This window comes from Puma concolor, chromosome A3 (assembly GCF_028749965.1).
Source record: "Puma concolor isolate L17-30 chromosome A3, mPumCon1.1.hap2, whole genome shotgun sequence".
In the NCBI taxonomy this organism is placed as follows: Eukaryota; Metazoa; Chordata; class Mammalia; order Carnivora; family Felidae; genus Puma; species Puma concolor.
Window position 1 is genome coordinate 132,002,089 of NC_141669.1, and position 17,073 is coordinate 132,019,161.

Sequence of the window (17,073 nt, forward strand, 5' to 3'; positions counted from 1 at the left end):
ACAGGGGTGGCTCAAATGAGAGAACAAAAGTGCAGTTGGGTGGCTAATAGAGAATAATTGAAGAGTGTTCACTTTATCATTGTTAAGATGATGATGATGGTGATGATCAGGCGCCTCGGAGGCTCAGCCGGTTAAGCATCCCATGATCTTGCAGTTTGTGAGTTCAAGCCCCACATTGGGCTCTCTGCTATCAGCACAGAGCCTGCTTTGGATCCTCTATTCCCCTCTCTTTCTGTCCCTCTCCTGCATGCTCGCTCACTCTCTTGCTCTCTCCAAAGTAAATAAACATTTTTTTAATAAATATGATGATGATGATGATGATTACATTACTGGTTTAAAAAACCCAGTAACCCATGCTGGCGAGATTATTTCTTTGACCTATTTCAAGAAAACAATGGTAAGTCAACATCTGGAACATCAGTCTGTGAAGAAGAGTGAGATCCATAAGTGAGCATGGCATGAGGAACAGACTAGATGTTAGGGCATGCTATTTCTCTCCTGGGTCTTTAAAGCAACACTTAATGAAATCTTTCACATGTTTCAGGCACTGTCATGAGTTATTTGCATGCATTTGCCACTGAGTCCCCTCATCGGCCTTATTAAATGGATGAGCACATTATCTCTATCTTACAGACGAGGACAGAGGGGTGAAATACCTGATCCCGGGTCCCTCAATTTGTGGATGGTCTACAGAAACGATGAGGGGCTCTTGCGAGAATGCAGATGTTTGATGTGATGTCACTGCCATGATTTATGTATTCGTGTTACATGGGTTGTGGGGAGGGCTTTGTGCCCGGCATGGGTACCGACGCCATATTTGCTTTTGGGTCTCCCAGGAAGTTCCGGTTTCTAGAACGAGCAATACCTATCTCACCTCTGCTGCAGAGTTGGGAAGAATGCCCGTCCTGAGCAAATGAATGAATGGGCTTATCTTACTGGGCTCTGATTTCATTCCCAGCTATGTCCCAGAGAGAGTGCGTGTGGTTCCCTCCCATCGGTCTTGTAGAATAGCAACATTAAGCAGAGCTGACACTATAGAGACAATAATTGGCATAATATTCACAAGGAGAAAAAGACGGTCATTTCCTCAGGCACCAAAAAAGCATAACCCAGTTCTGAGGTTCCAGAAAATGACGGCTGGAATGGCCCTGAAGTCCGCACCACCATAGCACAAATGCAGCCCCATTGCTCTCCTTTGAGAGCTATAATTCTCCACATGAAAGCAGGCAGAACTCTTAACTATTATTTTAGATGACATCCCCTTTTTAACTTTAAGCAGTGTTCTTTAAACATTTCTAAACTTTCCCAATCCCTCCCCAATACCATGCTATGAATTTGCTTGTCACTGCAAAGCTGTACACAAAGAGAGACACATACAGCAAGCACAAAGATATCAGGAAGTGGTTTTCCTAGCAACAGTAATCATCTGCAAGATCCCAGAACATCCTTTCTATTCATACAGCATTCTGTGTTTTGAATAGTGCTGACAGGTGAAGTAGATTCATAGTATTTAATACAAAAAAATATTGCTAAGGATTGGTACCACACAAAAGCTCACATATCCATACTATTCACGAGCAGCTGAATTCACTGTTTTTATATCTCTCTGGATTATTTAGGGAGGCACAATTGCAAAAGCAAATATTCACCTGCTTGCCGAATGACTAATCCGGGGTGTATTATGGAAAGTCTGATTCCCTAGACCTCACTCAGGCAACTGGGACACAGCCCTAAATCAAGCCCCGCTCTGTCTATGCAAGCCTGTCTCGTGGATCGTCTCGAATGATAAAGAGACATCCCCCCTGCCGGGTCCCTCAGCAGATGTGTCCAGTTTAAAATAAAAATGAGTCAATACAGTTGACGAAATCATCCCCCCCAAGGAACTCTATCTGGTTATTGCCTTCACTCTATCAGAAACACTCTCATATCACCCCTCCAGTCCTCACAATAGTGATATACAAAGCAAATTCGTTCCTGAAGGTCAAAAAAAGGAAACAAAAAAAAAAAGTTGAGTTCCATCAGACATCGAGAAAGAGAAGAGAGGCAACAAGAGAGACAGGGAGAGACAGACAGAGAGAAGGCCTGAGATTGAGGGATGGGGAAGAAAAGGAGGAGGAAAAGGGTAAGAGAGTCCCAGCTTCCAAGGAAGACTCTAGGAGAATGGAGAATCATTGCATTCACAAGATTCTAACCTGTATGGAGCTTAATTCCACAAAGAGAGAAAGCGTTTAAGCCACACCACCTTATCATGTCTGTGAAATTCACTGGGGTTTTATTACCACCATTATTGTCTTTGTTATAAAAGTCACAGACTGTGAACCAACTGTGTGTATAGACCTGTAGTTGGCCCTGGGGTTGTGAAGAGAGGCTCACTGGGTTTTTAAGTTAGCGACAGTGATGGGGCACGGAGAGGAAGTGCTAAGTGACAACCACAGTGGCATATACTGAGTTTCCGTCTTTAGCAATGATCGACTGTCTACATGTTGGTGTAGAGGGAGGGAGTGGCTATAACACAGGGTAGTTAAGTGTATGCTTTAAAATAGCTAGGATTTGGGGCACCTGGGTGGCTCAGTCGGTTGAGTGTCCAACTTTGGCTCAGGTCACGATCCCACGGTTGTTGGGTTCAAGTCCCACGTCAGGCTCTATGCTGACAGCTCAGAACCTGCAGCTTGCTTCAGATTCTGTATCTCCCCCTCTCTCTCTCTGCCCCTACCCCACTTGTACGTGCGCTCTCTCTCTCTCTCTCTCTCTCTCTCTCAAAAATAAATAAATAAATAAATAAATAAATAAATAAACAAACAAACAAACAAACAAACATTTAAAAAAATAAGTAAATAAAATAGCCGGGATTTGAATTCTAGCTGTGGGGTTGAAAGCAAATTTGTAAAATATGGCAGAGTCATACTTACCTTACAGGGCTGTTAGATTAATTACAACCATGTCCTTAATGCATCAGAAGCACTTGTGGGTAGCTACAGTTCCCAGAAGATACCAGTCAGAGACGTGCACATGAAAATTACAATTGTCTACCAGCTCGCACCCCTAAAATCGCTCAAATGAAAAAGTCCGATAATATCGCATTTTGGAACAGTAGCCACTTTTTCCTGTATTGCTAAAGGAAGCATAAATGAATGGTACAAGCGTTTTGAGGAGAATTTGGCTATCTCTGATGCAGTTTAAGATATGCACACTCCATGACCTAGAAATTCTATTCTAGTGTGTATCATTAGGGAAATTCTCAAAAAACGTACCCAAGGAGGCTCTTGCAAAAATGAATATGCTCTGTCTGTAATACTGAGAGGCTAGAAAAACCTAAATGCCTGTGCACGGGGGAATGGATAAACCCAAAGTGGTATATTCATGCAGCAATTAAAGTGAGTGAGCAAGGTTTGTGTTTGTTTAGATTGGGAAATCTTCTGTCCATAAGCAACCCTTTGCCCACAGCAGCTGCTTTAATTTCAGACGTGTTCCAAAGTATTTTGTTCTTCTTCCTCTTCCTCCGGCCAGCGAAGGGACTCGTCAAACAAATCTGTGGACAAATAGAATAAGCCTAAGTCCCAATCGGCCAGTGTCCATCCCTCTGGCAAACTCCAGGGCGACAGAAGGAGCAGGGGGTTAGAGGCTGTGCCCGTCTTGCTGATCCCAGCCATTCAAGCCGGGGACTTCTGGGGGCCATCGAATCTTGGCTCTCTTCTGCTGGGTGGGATAAATACAAGTAGATATGCTGCTTTGGGATTCTTAGGAAAGTTATTCACATTTCAAAGAACATACGTGTCCCTGGTTTCCCAGTGACTGATGAAAAGAAAGCAAATTCTGTGGTTTATGAAATGTGTACTATTGTTCCCGCTCATGGAGTGTGTTTCTGAGTCCAATGCACGAATGTAGGATTGCCTGACCCGTGACCCGTGGGCCCACGGAGGAGGAATCGCAGGACTGTGGAAGGCAAGGCGAGCGAGTCACAGAGCAGCCTGGGTCCCACGCGACATGAGAGGAGGAACAGAGAGGGCACTTCTATGGGGGGAGAAAAAAGGAGAGAACCGGATTTGATTTCATTTTACAAGTTCATTGAGTACAAAACCGCATCCCGATCCCGGCATTGGTAAAAAGGCCGGTGACACAGAGCGTGAAATCAGACACGACTCTTACCCTTGATAAAGCTCCCGTTCAAAAGGTATGAGTGAGAAGACAGATAATGAAATCAGCAATTTCCGGAAGAGCGAGGTGGAAAGGAAGTACTTCATGATAGGAGTGTTCAGAGGACGAACAGCCAACCCAGTGGGTTTGCAGAGAGCGAGCACGGAAGATTGTTTGCAAGAGATAAAAATGGACTTGAGCTGTAAAACACTGGCTGAAAGGCTGCTCAGCCGAGCATACCCAGCATACCGCGGAGTCCCTCTCTTCCTTCCATTTTGCCCTCCAGCAGCTTTTTATTAAGTGTTTACTATGTCCTAAGTACTTGCGTACAATGGTAAGCAAAATCACACAGGACTGCCTTTCGGAGCTTCAGGATCCAGTAGAGAATTCAGACACAAATCTGGACTTTCTAATCCAGAGAACACAGATGGAATTCAGCAGGGGGTAGGGAATCTGTGAAGCTGGATAAAAAGAAAAAAAATAAATGTTATCTTTACTTTCAAAACTGTTTACCATTCCTTTCCATTAAGAATTTAAGCAACAATCTGATAGAGTTAGCAATCTCTGTGGCTTTGTTCACTTTGCTCCCTAAATTCCATATTTTGTATCTTATTACAATTGTTGCAGATGCTATAAAATATCACTTGTATTTATCACCGCTCAAAATTACAGTGGTTATTAGACCTTCCACTAGATCTTGTTATTTAATGTCTTAATAAGAAAGCACATCTGTTAGCATGCGGCATTTAAGAAAATATTTTGATAACCAATTATATTGAAATGCAAGTTTCTTTGTGATCTTCTATATTTTATACCACGCACTTGATAACAGTGTTCTGGTTTTCCCAAACTGCCAGAAGGATCCATGGAACAGAAGCGTTAAGAAAATTATTAAGAACTGACTGAATACTAACGGAAGATGACAAAACTGAGAGTCGTGCCAAGTACTGTAGAGGAAAGGTAAACAGCAAAGAGAACCTGGCGAGGGAGGCCAAGGAAGTCTTCCTTGAGTCAGGAAGTGGGAGCCAGGTTATGGAAGAAAAGTAAGTGTTAACTAGAAAAGATGGGGTAAGAGAACATTCTAGGGAGAGGAACCATGGACCAACATGTCTCGAGATGGGCTGGGCTATAGGACACCAGGGATGCTGGCACAGGACTGAGGGGGCAGGGATGCCAGAACAGGGCTGAGGTTGCAGAAATATTGGCCCAGGGATGCTGGCCCAGGGCTAGTGAGACTCAGACGGTTGTGGAATGTGGCTGAAGCCGCGCGTAGAGGTTTGACAGTCGAAAGCCAGAAAGCAGGGGACTAAGAGACGGGCGAAGACAATGGGGTCACGTGGACGGGGACTGTGGTTGAGGTCAGCTGAAGGCCAGACCCAGGCCAGAGGGAGGAGAGGCTCAGTAGGTCTGCAGGGCTCAGATCACCGCTGGCTTCAATGGTCTGTCATGATGTGGTTTCTCAGGTTTTATCCCGAGAGGGAGGGAATGCATTGTTCTCTGATGAACCTGCCCTTGGGGAGCCCACACTTGATGAGCTGGTGTATCAGGGTTCTCCAGAAAAATACGTGTGTGTATGTACATAAGACATATGCGAGGATATATTCCAAGACCCCCGGTGGATGCCTGAATCCACTGATGGTACCAGACCCTATCCATACTGTATGTTTTCCTATACATACACCCCTGTGTTAAGGCTTGACTTAGAAATCAGGCCGAGTAGGGGCGCCTGGGTGGCTCAGTGGGTCGAGCGTCCGCCTTCAGCTCAGGCCATGATCTTGTGGTGTGTGAGTTCAGACCCTGTGTCGGGCTCTGTGCTGACAGCTCGGAGCCTGGAGTCTGCTTCGGATTCTGTCTCCTCCTTTCTCTGCCCCTCCCCTGCTCATCCTCTGTCTGTCTTTCTCTCTCTCTCTCTCTCCATAATAAATAAACGTTAAAAAAATTTAAAAAAGAAAAGAAATCAGGCACAGTAGCCGATTAACAATAACTAATAATAAACTAGGATAATTATAACAACATGCTGTAAGAAAGTTATGTGAATGTAGTCTCTCTCTCTCTCTCTCTCTCTCTCTCGCCCTCAAAATATCGTATGGGTACTGTCCTCACCCTTCTTCCCCTGATGACATGAGAGGATACAATGCCCTAAGGGCTAAGATGAAGTGAGGTGGGTGACATGAGCGTGTGACACTGTATTAAGGTACCACTGATCTTCTGACAAGACAGGAGAAAGGGGATCACCTGGTTCCCGAGCAGGGGTGACCATGAGAAAGTACAACCATGGGTAAGGCGGTGGCGGTGGGGGGCGGGGGGCGGTATAGAGTAGTATATATACTACTGTATATATTTGTTTCTCAGATTCTATTTGTGGTAGGTATATTCTATAAAGTTACCACAAACGCTGCATTAGTGACATCGATCCTAGGGGAGATACAGAGTTAGGTTCCTGTGCACCTCTGGTCGCAATAGTTTCATGAACCGATCAACACATAACCTTGTTTTATGTGTGTTTGTGTTTAAAGGCACCTTATTTACAACACATTGTTGATTCATTAACACCGAAATCGTGGCCGAGAGCACTATAATTCACGCTCAAACAAAGGTTATTTAACATGCACAATTTCTCCGCAAGCCCCCCTCACAGCCTTTTTGCTCTTGGGAACAACCAGACAGCATTTCGGCTCTATGCTTGGGGGTCATTTTAAACAGCGAAGCCGCCTACAGAACGCACAATACATGCAAAAAGCGTGGCACTGAATAGATTGCCAAAGGACGCTTATTTCCAGCACGAGGGAAGTATGAAACAAGAAGGCAGAACACCGCCTTGTTGGACCTCAGCTGGGGACGCGTGCATCAGGGGACTCCAGTCTTTTGCCATCTGTGCATGTCGCGATTGACTGAAAGCAGCATGAGTGTTAAGTTTGAGGTCACAAACACATTTCAGGAAGTAGGCAAACTTGTAAATATTGAACCCACGAATAATGAGCTTCAAGTGTACTTCTATGATTTCTTTCGAGGAATGAGCTCCCGTGATTGTGGAGGCTAGCAAGGTCACAATTCAGAAGGGAGGCCAGCAGGCTGGAGCTTAGGCAGGAACAGATGCTGCAGTGTGGGGGCAGAATTTCTCCTTCCCTTAGGGAAACCTCAAGTTTTGCCCTTGGAGACTTTCCACTGATAAGGGGCGGGCCACCCACATGATTGCACATAGTCTCTTTCATTTAAAGTCAACTGATTGCAAATACTAACCAGCCTACGGAATATGTCCAGAGCAACCCCTCAATGAGTGTTTGCTTGAGCCTCACCAAGCTGACACATGAAATTAACCATAACTGACGGTGTGGAAGGGGGTGAGATGCCAGCTGCAACCCGTATAAATCATTCGGCTGGTGGGGAATACTGGTACTTGGGCTCTGCTCTTAAGAGTTTCTCACCTCCTTGGGGCGCCTGGGTGGCTCAGGTAGTTAAGCATCGGGCTCTTGATTTCAGCGTAGGTCATGATCTCATGGTTCATTGAGCCCCGTAGTGGGCTGTGTGCTGAGCACAGAGCCTGCTTGGGATTCTCTCTCTCTCTCTCTCTCTCCCTCCCTCCCTCCCTCCCTCCCTCCCTCCCTCCCTCTCTCTCTGCACTTGCCCTGCTCACACACTCGCTCTCAAAATAAAGAAATAAGCATGAGAACAAAGTCCTCATACACTTTTGGCACATTCCCCTGTGGCCCCTCAGATACTTCTGCCCCTATTGTTCATTTTTCTTTAAGGTGCCACATCTTCAAGTCTGAGAACGTAGGTCCATTGCAGTATCATGGGGGTGTTTTTTAGTAACAAAATATCCGGCTTAAAGTAGCCTAAAAACAGCAGGTTTGTCTTGTAAATCATATTCCTTAATAAGAACTCAAGAGATAGGTGGTTGCTGGGTTGGCCTAGAGAAAGAGAACACCATGGCTGGTTTGTCAAATACACCCCATCGTCTGTTTTTGTACAGCCCCCAAACTAAGAATGATGGTCGAAGAAGGAGAGGGGAGGAGAATATGAAATAAAGACTGTGTGGCCCCAAATATTTTTTATCTGACCCTTCACTACACAAGTTTCCTGATCCCTGCTTCCAAGATTTGACCATATCCTCAAGGGCTTGCCCTCCATCTTCCTGCTGTCCTCAGCACACTGCCCTCGCCTTCCCTCGTGAACAGCTGCCCCAGCTGGAAGCACCATGTCTACAGATGCCTGGCTGAAGAGAGACAGAGCTTTCTCTTCAGGCATCTCTCTTTCACCAGAAGACTCTGGGAGACCTCCCTCAGCCCACACTGCGGGGAACATAGTCCCATGGCTAGCTGCAAGGGGGCCCCCATTGGCTGGAACATAGTCGCATAAGTTAAGTGCGAGGAAGGCCCCCATTGGCCGGAACAGTCACATGGGCTAGCTGCAAAGGAGGCCAGGAAAGGGCTGGCTGGTGTTTTCAGACTCTCCTGTGGGAGGAACCCCTTCCCATCAGGAAGCAGGGGGTGGAATTACCGGTTGGGTTGACATCTGCCAGCGTTTGGTCACTGGGAATTTTCCACCTCCCAGAGCGATTTGTAATAATAACACCAACCATTTAGGGTGTGAAATTAGGGGCGCTGCTCAGTGCTAGTGGTACTGCTCTCCTCTCTGTGGGATGCAGCTGCTCAATTGGGGTTAATTCTCAGCCCTGAGAGCGCTTTCTATCTCAGTCTATGTGATGGTTAGCCAGGCATAGACTTCTAAAACATTACCTTATACACCTGAAGTTCACTTTACTGTATGTATGTGATGCCCTTAATATAGGAGAAAAATATTTAAAATTGCCAAAAAAAAAAGTACGGAGGTCTTTACACCCTCATTTAGATTGCTAAATAGAGACACGTTTATATATATTTTTATGTACATAGCTATGCATATATATGTATATGTCCTATATCCTGTATGTGAAGAGATATGTATGCAAATACACAGCAATGTTAATATGCATGTTTGCATCCTATTAAGAGCCGGTGGTATGTCGTGAGGGTCAGTAAAGCATATTAGGGACTTCCAATCTCTTTCCCAGGCAGCCATGTTCTAAAAGAAGTTTCTCTTTGATCTCACATTTACCCCTTATCAACACATCTCCTGTAGCTCCTGGATTTGCAAGGTCCTAGATAAAGACACAGAATTAGTCTCCACCACAGAGCATATGGGAACTCGGAGAAAAGGAAATGCCCACTTCTTTGTGACATCTTTTAATAATCAGTAGAACTAAAAAATTTAAAATCCTTGCAACAGTGATTTTCAATAAGAGACTTTTTCTAACATTCCCCTTTGCTTTTCTTCTCAGAACACAAGGGGCTAATTAAACGTGGAAAAGTTCTTGTTTGATCAGAAATTCTTATGTTTTGGAAAAAAAGCAGAGAAAACTACTCTAAAATTCAGGATGGGCTTAATTGACTTTAAAGTCACCAAATTCCCTTTCCCTATTTGGGACAGTACACATGAGCCCTCTTTTCTGAACCCGTGAAGAAAAGGTAAGGTGAGGACCATAAAAATTAGGGCTCCCACTTGAAAGATGATCTCTTGATTTGAATATATGGGATTCTCTTTCAACCCAACTTGGTATGATTCCTAAGAACCTCCCATAAGTCCTGGTCTTTAGGCTGACTTCTCTCCATAAATGACTTTATTACTTGAGCAGTAAGCTTGTTTATTGAGTAAGATGTGTGTGGTGGTCCCTAATGGAGCATGTCAGCATAAAAGCTCCATTATACTGAGTCAGGACTGGGTCCATCCATTTCGTGCCACACTCTCTCCTGGATTTATTGGAATTAGTGCAGGGAAAGTGAGTGCTCGATGTAGCACAGCCTTTTTGAAACTGATGTGTTTCTACCACTAGAGTAGACTAGAAAAAGAATTCCCTGGGCTCCTAGGTGCTCCTACCAAGAGGAACCATGGAGTTCATCAAAAGATGAATGTCCCTGGAAGTGGATACAAAAGAGCAAAATGTTGTGTCAATGGAAAATTCACAAATGGTCCTTCCATGGCATGTTGTTGGTCAGCAGACTGTCTTCCGTTCTGATTTGTTCGGAGGGAGGATGAAAATGATGGAGTCCAAAGAAAGCGACACACAATTCGGTTCAGTATTAGGAATATTTCATGTCTTACAGAGTGCCTATCCGTTGACTCTTGCCAATTCTTGTTCAGTAATTAAAGCAGGAACTCATTTACCCACTAACTGGGACAGGCTTGCACGGAGGTGTTTGTTGATCTGCGTGTCCTTGCAGATAGTACATTCCTGCTGTCTTCTCATCGTTCAGTTCCTGATATTGTCACCGAACAGTGAGACTGGTGGGAAAGCCGGAAGGGGTGACTTTAGAGTAGAGGTGGGGACAGTGATGGTGGGGTGTGAGAGGAAGGAAGGCACACATGACAAAGAATGAACGACAGTCAAAGTGAACCACTGGCTCTCACATGATATTTGCACTGACCCGGGATATATCTTTGGAAGATCAGTTCGATCACCTACTGAATCTTTGGAACTATCTGTGAATAATAGATGAGGCATTTGGTTTGTCTTAGATGTATGTTGTCTTGTGCTCTCTTTAAAAGAGCTGGGGTGTGTTACTTATTACCCATCAACACACTATGTACTCCCCAGTCTCACCTAAGGTGTATCCGTATTTTTGCCATGTTGTTGCCCGATGCAAAGATTATGAAGCATCACCTTAATAACGAAGATTTCTGGGTTAAGTGTGAGAGGTACGTGGTCATAAGTGCTGGTGGACGGTTACCTAAATAATTCAGGAAGATCTTATGGCTCCATAAAATGAATGCCTGCAACTCTTGTGTCTTTGTCCTTTCTGTTGACCATCAGGACTGTATAAATAAGGATTCTACTTGGTTGCAAATGATAAAAATCTGCTGGATGTGGCTTAAGCAAAACAAAAGGGATTCGTTTTTTTTCTTTAATGTTTTTATTTTATTTTTAAGAGGGAGAGAGAGACAGAGCACGAGTGGGGGAGGGACAGAGAGAGAGGGAGACACAGAATCCAAAGCGGGCTCCAGGCTCTGAGCCGTCAGCACAGAGCCCGACGCAGGGCTCGAACTCCTGAATGGTGAGATCATGGCCTGAGCAGAAGTTGGATACTTAACCAACTGAGCCACCCAGGTGCCCCCAAAGAGATTCGTTTTAAAGATATTCCATGTTTGATGGGGTGCAAAGGTGGTAAAGCCACAGGGTCTCGGGATAGGTTTGGAACTAGGTGCTAAAATGCCAATGAATATTTTGTTCCAGCTCTCAGTTTTGCCCCTCTCAGGATATCTGCTACAAGGTGTCTAAGCAAATTGGGCTTTCCGCAATTAAGTCCTGATAGTCATTATCATTAATTCCCAACAGTTAGAGGAATGTGTTAGCTCTGAGTCTTCTCCCACAATTCACAATCAGGTTCCAATGAAAGTGAATCTCAGGCCAGATTTTGATTTCTTTTTTCTTTTCTTTCTTTCTTTCTTTCTTTTCTTTTCTTTTCTTTTCTTTTCTTTTCTTTTCTTTTCTTTTCTTTTCTTTTCTTTTCTTTTTTTTCTTTCTTTCTTTCTTTCTTTCTTTCTTTCGATAGAGCACACATGCAGGGGAGTGGGCAGAAGGGGAGAGAAAAATCACAAGCAGGCTCCACACCATCAACACAGAGCCCAATGTCGAGCTCAATCCCACAATCCTGGAGTCATGGATGACCTATGCCAAAATCAAGAGTCGTATGCTCAACTGACCGAGCCACCCCAGCACCCCAGATTTTTGTTATTTATTTCTTAACAAGCAGGCACAGAACAGGCATAGCCTCTTCCTTATCGATGAAGACCCAGTATTCTCCTTTGAGTTACCCCCACCATATCCTGCTCAAAAAGTCCTCCAGAAGCAAAGGCTATGGTACTCAAAGGCTATGGTACTCTAGCACAGAGATGGACACACTTTTTTTTTTTTTTTTAATGTAAAGAGCCAGTAAGTTTCTTAGGTTTTGCAAGCAGTACAGTCTCTGTTGTAACCGCTCAATTCTGTCTTAGCAATGAACGCAGCCACAGACAATATGTAAACAAATTAGTGTTGGCATATTCCAATCCACTTTACCTATGAACTGAAATTGTAATTTCATATAATGTTCATATGTCAAGAAATATTGTTCTTTTGATTATTTTCAACCACTTAAAAGTATAACAATGATTCTCAGCTCCTGGGCTGTGCAAAATCAGGTGGTGGGCTGAAATTGGCTGGTAGGCTAGGTTTCCCAACCGTAGCTCTAACAGCATATTCCTAATGATGGTGACATGATCAAGAGTTTGTCAAAGCAGCAGGATCCCAGAACCAGTCACAAATCAAGCTTGGGAAAACTTTGTGACAAGATGATTCTGTGGTTATTTTTCACAGAGCCTTCAAAAGGAGAGCTGCATTATGCTTTCTATAGACCACCATGTAAAAACCAGAGCATTCTTTGATCATAACGATGACTTTCTAACATGGTTGAAGGCCACCTCAACTTCCAGCCAGCGTCCAGATCTCTTTCAATTGCCTACCAGTATCCGTTTGTTGTCATAGATTTATTGTCATATTTTCCTTCAAAAAGAGGTCTCTACCATTTTGAATCTTAAGCAGTAAGCATGCACGCAAGTGTATCTCCATCCGTTGGTGTGGCTGTCCAGTTTGTCACCTTCCCGGTTTTACCCAGCTCCCGAGAAACTATCGCCACGGAGACTCTTAAATACGCTGAAGGGCCTCACACTGTGGTTTAAAGGTTGGCTTTTAGCATGGCTTCTACTCGATCTTCACCTAAAATGTGTTTGGCCCTCCCTTCAGGCCCACTTTTCAGGTTCAGTAGCCCACAACAAAAGTTTTAAACCACCACAGAGTAGGTGTGGGCTAGCAAAGCCCTCTCCCAAGGCCAAACTGTTGTTTCCGCTTGCTCAGGTATGCCATAAGGATTCACAGTATGTGTGGCGATACCGGAATATTTAGTTCTGCAGGAAAAAGAAACAATAACAAAACAAATCAATTATCAGAGAACACGGAAGAGGATGACACCACCGTGAATCATAGCACAGCTAGAAATATACTTCATGTCAGTTTTATCCAGTGTGGTCAATTTTCAAATGGTCAAATATTGGCAATTTCATCTGGTTCAGTATAATTTGGAGTAAATTATAGACAGCTTAATGGCATCAGATAGATTCTTTTCTTTTATTGCAGGCGGCCATGTTCAGCTTCCCAATTTCTAGACCAGACAATATGGAGGCTGCTGCACAAGTTTTCGCATTACAAAGAGAGAAAGAGAAAGAGAGAGAGGGGGGAAGAAAAAAAAAAAACAGAGTGAGACCAAATAAGAGAGACAGAGAGATTTAATTTCTTTTGGGTCCAAACCTAGTTCTTAGAGATAGGACTTTGAGCAGCCCTGGCTCCTGAACCCATCAATGGGGCTCGGATGGGGGTGAGGCCAAAGTCATTGCATAAAGGGGTTCCCGTGAGTCCAGCAGTGTGGGTCAGAGTAGGGTGGTAACCAGGACAGTGATCACGACAAGCCTGGCAGACAACCCAATAATTGTCCTCCAAGAATGTGAGTCTTAAAACAGCTATTCCATTGCTATATTAGGGCTCTGTATGAGCCCTGAGAAAAAAGTAGTAACATTACATGTATTTACCTCAAGACGACACTCAATCAGAATAGACTCAGGCTGTAAACAGGTGGCTGAGCCATACCAATGCCTACCCTGCTTAGATAGTATGCGCTCCTCTAATAAGCATATTACTTCTGTCCGGAATCCGTTCTGTTGTGGACATGGGCAATGAATGGTCAAGGACTCTCACAGAAGAAAGGTCCACAGAAGACAGGGTGAAGAGACAGGCAGCCAGTGCATCTTCTCACAATTTTGCAATTTGTTGCTCTGGTCTTTTGGTATTTGTTGCCTGGTGAGCTGCTAAGTGTGTTCATTGAGCATTCTTGCCCATTTCTGGAAAGGACCAAGCATGAAGAAGCATACAGTCTGAACGTGGTCTTACATGTAGGTTTGAAAAGGGGTTTCCACAAATACCTTCGGGCTAAATTGCAGTGTGGAGGTTTAAAACCTTTCACTGTGTGAATGACATCACTTGGTCAATTTGCTTCTCAACCCGCAGAACGTGAGGAAGTGTGTCTGCAGTGACTCTGCCACGTCCATCTGCCTTAGCAGTCCCCATCCCCAGCAACAGCAGTGGCTGACACTCCCTGCTAATCAGAACGAGATCTCACCTCAACAGGTAAGGCTTATGAGACAGCCTCAAAATTTGCTGAATGAATCATGGCGACTCTTGTCTTCTCCACCTCAAAATGTCTTGAGCATTTGGGTCTCTTCGGTACCGGTCCATTCTGTTATTCTCCCCTGGGAGGAAAGCAGAACCGAGGCTCTGCTGGGGAAGGGGGCAGGTGTTCAAATCTGTTCCAGGGTTGACATTGCATATGGAAGACAGGTGGGAATGTAAGCGTCCTGGGACAGAAGAAAATGCCAGGGGTCACTGAACTAGCTAATCTAACAGACAAGTGTGTGCTTCATGTTAAAGCATACCTGCGTTCTACTTTCATGGCTTCCTGCTAGGTCTGCAGTAGATATTTATCAAACCATACTAGGGACTGGTGATATTCAGAAGAGAAGACAGGGGGAAGGAGTGGGGGATGCTGGGAGCAGCATACAATGGCTGCTTTCAAATACTGGAGAGGGCAGGCTGCGAAGGAGCAGAGCTTCCACATGAACTAAGATACCCAGTAGCTTCCCTATTGCTTAAAGAATACATTCCCAACTACCCACCAGGCCTACGAAGCTCTATATAAGTTCTCAGAATCACTTGGTGATCTGGTTCTTAGAATCACTTGGAGAGCTTTTAAAAATATTGATGCTCGGACCCATCATGGGCCAATACCTGGGATGGGGGCCTGGGCATCTGCATTTTTGCCTACAGAAGGCTGGGAACCTCTGCTGCCATCATCTGGCACCAGCCTACCTGCCGAGGTTTGTTCAGTGCTCTTGTCCCGTTGGCCTTGTTTCTGGAATAGTCCAAGCTCATTCCAACATCAGGGATCTTGCTTTTCCTGGCTCCTGTGCTTAGAAGAGTCTTCTTCCTGATTAAAGCTGGCTCATCAGCTCAAAATGTTGCCTCTTGGTGAGGCCCCCCCTGGCCCCCCTGTACTTATTTCTTAGGGTGGCCACAACAAAGTACCACAGACTGGATGGCTTAAAACTCTCACAGTTCTGGAAACAAGAAGTTCAAAGTCAAAGGGTTGGCAGGGCCATGCTCTGTCTGAAAGCTCTAAGGGAGGATCTATTCCATATCTTTCTCATAGCTTCAGTGGTTGACATCCTTCACATTGTCCCCTCTCAGCAAATATCTCTTCTCTTTTTATGAGGATGCCAGTCACATCCCTGTAAGAACATCCTTTTAGCTTGATTACGTCCACAAACGCCATATTCCAAATAAGATCATATCCATAGGTACCAGGACTTTATATTAGGACCTTAATATCATTTCAAGGGGGACACAATTCCACCCACAATACTCTCCATCCAAAGTAGCTTCGCCCCACATTTCTCTGGTCATTATTGCTTTACTTTGTCTTGACCGTGTCTGAAGCTATCCTGCCTATTTATTGGTTTATTCGTGTGTTAGCTGTCTTCGTCACTGAACATAAGCCCTGTGAGATGAGAAAACCTTGATTATCTGGCATGCCACTATGTTGACCATGTCTGAAAGGATGTATATTAAATATTTGTTGGAGTGAATGAAGCAGCACTAATGCTCAAAGAATAAAAAATTACAGAGGAGGGGCATGTGGGTGGCTCAGTCCATTAAGTTTCTGACTCTGGGTTTCGGCTCAACTCACGATCTCACAGTTTCATGGGTCCAAGCCCCGCATCAGGCTCTATGCTAATGGTGTGGAGCCTCCTTGGGATTCTCTCTCTCCCTCTCTCTTTCTCTGCCCCTGCCCTTCTCACGCTGTCTCTATCTCAAAAGATAAATAAACTTAAAAAAAAAATACAGAGAAGCAGATTTTAGTTCACCATGAGGAAGACTTTGACATAATTAAAGCCCACTCAAAATGAAGTACCTGCTGTTTTTTGTTTTGTTTTTTTTTTTTTTTTTTAAGTAATGAGTTCCCTGTCTTGGGAGAAGTTCTTTCCAAGGCTGGGTAATGTCTTAGCAGGGATGCTGGGGAGAGGATTCACATGTCAGTTCAGGAATGGATTTATGACCTCTAAGGACCTTTTAAATCCAGAAGTTCAATAATTCTATATTTGAGCAGAGACTTTTAAAACACACCGTGTCTCAACGAAATGTCTCTAATGGTGAAAACTTCAGGCAGGCGTAAGTTTCCCAGCACAGCCTCTGCCAGGTGAAATCTTGTGACAGGCTTCAAATCACATTACGTTTGTAGCCTCCCTTACGTCTCATGAGTCTGTTCTTTGCATAGTTTGAATTTCTTCTTCTTTTATTTATTTATGATATTGGGGGGGGGGCGCTGGGCCCTTTCTATCTAAGAGAAAACAATGGAAGGAGATTGAACATTTCTGTTTGGGATCCCTTTAATGTCCTCAACTGAGGCTGTTACAATGAGATCTTGTATTAAGTTGGCCCTGTCTTAAGAAAGAACACCTTCTCTGTTGTAAGCTCTTGCTGCCAGGGGACTCAATGTTACCAGAGCAGTCAGCTTTGATTTGTGTATCAATAATGTCGTGTCAGTAGCCAGAGGGGATGGCATCAGGGCCTTCCAGATGCTTTTATTGGTGCTTTTGCTGGAGGATGATTTCAAATTAACTTCAGTCTCTTGGAAGACACCGAACAGGAGAATGCTATTTCCCATTTGTAAACAAAATGGTGAATAATTACGGGAGAACCCAAGACAGGCTGATTTCTAGGAAATGTCACGTCTGCAGATCTTAATTTTCTCCAAGCAC

General features: G+C 44.3%; 1 long non-coding RNA gene across 1 annotated transcript in view; it reads left to right on the forward strand.

Annotated features, from left to right (window-relative positions):
• The window catches only part of LOC147582813 (uncharacterized), a 394,038-nt gene extending 379,250 nt beyond the window's left edge, over nucleotides 1–14,788 (forward strand). The window contains exon 6 of the long non-coding RNA XR_015248789.1: nucleotides 14,267–14,788. This is a non-coding gene — a long non-coding RNA (uncharacterized LOC147582813). The remainder of the gene's footprint in view (nucleotides 1–14,266) is intronic.
• Nucleotides 14,789–17,073: the final 2,285 nt, after the last annotated feature.